We start from the raw sequence: 4,826 nt of genomic DNA, 5'->3' as shown, positions 1-4,826 counted from the left end.
ATGCGTACGCGTCGTCCACGCGTACGCGTTGCCGCCGATTTTTCCAATGCATTCCTCTTGAAATTGTCGAAGACGTTAGTGTGCTAAGTTTGAGTAACGTTAGCACACTAACGTTGGGCACCCTTTTCTTTGCTAGTAACATTGGTGAGCCAACTTTGGGCCACCAATGTTGCTTGTCATGCTTGGAGCGTTAGTGGGCAATGTTGGTGAGCCAACTTGGACTACCAACGTTGCTTCCCTCTTCCTTGTCAACGTTGTTAGCAACGTTAGTGAGCCAACTTTGACCACCAACATTGCTTCCTTTCTCTTTGAGCCAGCGTTGATAGACAACGTTGGTAGGCCAACTTTGGCCACCAACGTTGCTTCCTTTTTCCTTGACAACGTTGATGGGCAACGTTAGTGAGCCAACTTTAGCCACCAACGTTGCTTCCTTTTTCCTTGACAACGTTGCCTTCTCTACTTCTTCTTTGCCCTTCCCGTGCTTCTCTTTACCTATCATTAATCAAACAAATGCATCAAAGTCTTGCCATATTCTCAAGATAATGCATCATTCCTTGCATCAAGTAATTCTTGCATTAATATCATGAAAATGTTTGTAAACAACAATGTTTGATTAAGTCAAGACATGCATACATTTATCATTCAAATTCTTACTTATTGTCTAAGAAAGTGCATGAAACCAAATAAAAACATATGAAAAAGGTTTGTGAAACTAGCCTAAGATGCCTAGGCATCACCATGTCAAATGTTTCTTCAACTAAAAAATGGCTCGACATCTGTACGCGTCTCCACATTCACTGGTTAGGTAAACTACAATTCTGCTCTACCAGGTGGTCATCTCGCATCTTGGATCTTTTGCTTCTTTTTGGGTATAGTATAGTGACTTACCGAAGGGGATACTCTTGTTCACCCAGTACACTACCATGGTATCATTCTATAGCTCAAGAGATTCTCTTACTCTTAGCCTTTCAACCATCGATACGACGTTACCCGACTTTCCTTAAGTTTTATGTATCTTTCATACTTTTAATTTTTCTAGAAGTGACACATTACTAACTTTTCATCATATTTTTAAAAGACCTTTTTACTCTTGAGACTTACTAATTAACTATTTTAAATCTTACTTTTCTCAAATTGACCATATTAATCCTATGTGTAATAATTAATTATCCTAGTGTTAATTATTACCCATTCCGAAGAAGCTTTGGATCTTGATGACATACTTGGGTTGTTCTCATTCTAACACAGCTTTTATTTTTACAGGGTCTACTCCTATACCTTCTTGGGACACTACATATCCAAGAAATTTCACCTCCTTTGCCCAAAACTCACACTTGGAGAGTTTGTCATATAGCTTCTTTCTTTTACAATTTTTAGTATCATCCTCAGGTGTTTCACATGTTTCTCTTCTGTCCTTGAGTAGATGAGGATGTCATTAATGAATACTACTACAAATTTGTATTAGGGTGGAAGATTCGTTTCATGTAGTCCATGAATACAGCAGGAGCATTCGTGAGTCCAAAGGGCATCACCATATACTCGTACACTATGTTTAGATATAGGAAAGAAAATGGAAGGAAAAAAGGGTAAAGTACTAAATTGGTCCCTTACATTTGAGCATAATCCTGTTTTGGTCCTTAAAGTTTAAAGTGTCTTATTTGAATCCAAAAAAGTTTCATTTAGTTTTAATGTAATCCTACTATAAGGTCAAAGTTAAATAATTAATGGAATGTCTTATATGACAATTTTAATTTAGCAGTACAAAAATAAGGTCAATAATCTAGAGAACAAGTACAAGCTCCAGAGGCACAAAATCAACTGTGGATGCAATAATACATCTATTTATCATTTTTTTTTACAATTTAAATGAAAAATGCATTGATGCATTGATGGATCCACGGTTGATTTTGTCCCTCTGGAGCTTGTATTTGTTCTCCAGATTATCGACTTTGTTCTTGTACTGCTATTATGTATGACATTCCGTTAATTATTTAACTTTGACCTCACAGTGGAACTACATTAAAGCTAAATAAAACTTTTTTGGATTCAAATAGAACACTTTAAACCTTAAAGACCAAAATCGGATTGCACCCAAACGTAGGAGACGAATTTAGTACTTTACTCGAAAGAAAATAAGAGGAAAGAAAATAAGATGAGAGAAAATAGAAAAAAAGTGGAGTTATTTGTGTGTTGTTTGGATGAAGAGAAAATGAATAGAAAGAAAATAGGGAGAAAATTTTCTTTTGTTTAGATGGAAAAAAAGTGAGAAGAAAGAAAATCATAATAATATAAAATTACATTAATACTCTTATCTATATTATATGTAAATTATAATTTATTAATGATAAGGGATAAATATGTAATTTTATTAAAATTTGTCACATTTTTCTTCATTAAAATATTATAGTGGATCCCACACTATTTTTTTCTTTCCACTACATTTTCTCTTCTCATCCAAATAACAAAAAAAATTCACTTACTATTTTTTTCTTTCCACTACATTTTCTCTTATACAAATAACAATAAAATTCACTTTTTCATCCATTTCTTCCCCTCCCCCATTTTCTTTTCCTTCAAATTCTCTCAATCCAAACAATATCGTAGTGGCTGTATTGGGTCCTAAAAGAAGTCTATTTGATATCAAAACTTACTAAGTTTGCTTAGTGTGGTATGAAGTGATTCAATGAAGTGATGGAAAAAAATGTTCTTCATTAATGAGAACAAGAGTTGATAAGAGCATACTAATGAGCTTAGTGAATTCCTAATCATATCCTAATAATTGGTCTTTTCCTAATGATTATGGATAATTACCTAAAGTAAAATGGATAAGGTTGTAATTAATAAGCCTAGTCATATCCTAATGATAGCTTAGTAGAAAATCTTATCTCTAATGACTATAGATATAAAGTAAAATTAATTATTAGAGATGTTAGAAAGAGAGAAGATTCAGCCAAGAGAGAGAGAAAAAGGATAAAATGTAGTGCTTAAGTGTATCTTACTAGACTTAGGTAATATTTTTATCATAAAAATATGAGTGATCAAGAATGGCTCTTGAAGATATGCATAAAACATGTGGCTGAAATTTTTTTTTTTTGGAAAAGCCAAAAAAAGTAGTTAAAATCCATTAACTACTCTTTTACGGATTTTCGCAAAAACCATAATTAACTCAGTTTGATGTTGACTTTGATTAGTATTAATTATATTCCTGCTTCTAGAATATCTTCAGGATATCATAAAAGGGATAACAGATAAAATTATGATGCTAAAATCACTTAATTAAAAATTATTTTCAGATTTTTTTTTGAAAAAGTGGATTCTTACACGGTTCAGTGACGACGCTCCGAAGACCCCTTCATGGGGGTTGTGGACGTCGTCTTTGGCGCAGGGGGGAGACGCGACTCCTTGCGATGGCGAGAGAATGATCGGCACCAGTTCGAGGATGGGCGTCAAGCTGCGCGACACAGTGACTACACTTCGGAGATCCCATCGTCGGGTTTGGGGTCATCGTCTTCGACGGGAGGAGACGCGGCTCCTTGCTACGACAAAGAGTGATCAGCACCGGTTTGGGATATGGTGCAATGGTGTTACTGGAGCAGGAGAGGAAAGAAATGGTGAACATCGTGAAAGAGAGTGGGAGAGAAAGGAGAGGAAGGGTGAATGGTGTGAAATAAGATTAGGTTTGGGTAAAGTCATGTGATGTTTTTTTGTGTTATCGGGCCTTTTGTTGCGATCCACATTGTAGTTGGCTGGAGTTAGTTAGTATCCTAATTGGTTCCCTAACAAAGTTGTTAGTTATGATATTCACACTTCCTTTAATTTTATTTTTTATTAAAAAAATTTCTTTCATATAAAACTACAAAAAGATACAAAATATGATTCACGTGTGTATATTCTCTATGAATGTAAGTATACTCGCTTTTAGAGAGTGTTTGGTTAGTATTTTTTAGATATAAAGGCAGACACAAATACAAATAGATTAAGATATAAAAACAAATACAATTTTCAATGTGTTTAATAATATTGTATAAGACAGAAAAATTCAATTCAAATGTGTGAGAGAGGTGACGAAGATAGAAGTAGTACAAATCTATAAATTCGAACAAAAATGATGATAAGTGGTGACAGTGACATTAAAAGAAGAAAGCGAAAAGCAAAGATAATGGAAGACATAAAAAAAAAGGAAGAGAAATGGAGGAAAAATAGAAAGAGACGTAGAAATGCAATATTTGGTTTTGAATAATACAACTACTGGTACTACAAAGAGATCAAACTATTCAATTAACTTTGCCTCTAAGAACATCATTTATGACTAGTTTATATAGGTTTATAAGTGATTTTTTTAACCTTTAATTTTTAAAAATTATCGCATTAATGTTTAGAATTTTTTAAATTAACTTGAGACTTTTTAAAAAGTTATTTAAAATAGTTATAGAAAATTAATTAAAAAAATAATTTTATAATAAATTTTTTATTATTTTTTTAAAACAAATATTTTTATAATTAAAAAATTAAATATAAAATAATTCATTTATAAATTATTTTTTATATAAATTCTTATCTTACTTATTTTTAAAAAAATTTAATTAAATTATTTATCTAAACTGTCTTTACTCTTTTGACAGTGAATAAAATTGGGTTGTGCTTGGTTGTTGACCAAAGAAAAACGTGAGAGAAAGAAACACAAATAAAATAGGGCACGGATTCGATACACAGGACGATTATGCGCACCGAAACGCCATTTTGATGTTTGGCGCATTGGTCAGCTAGAAAAGGCCAGAATAAAAATGCATGCTTTTGTTGGATCTTTTTCAGAATTTCGTACAATA

The sequence above is a fragment of the Arachis duranensis genome, chromosome 9 (assembly GCF_000817695.3).
Source record: "Arachis duranensis cultivar V14167 chromosome 9, aradu.V14167.gnm2.J7QH, whole genome shotgun sequence".
NCBI lineage: Eukaryota > Viridiplantae > Streptophyta > Magnoliopsida > Fabales > Fabaceae > Arachis > Arachis duranensis.
The sequence above is the reverse complement of the archived record's forward strand: the minus strand, read 5'-3'. Positions refer to the sequence as shown.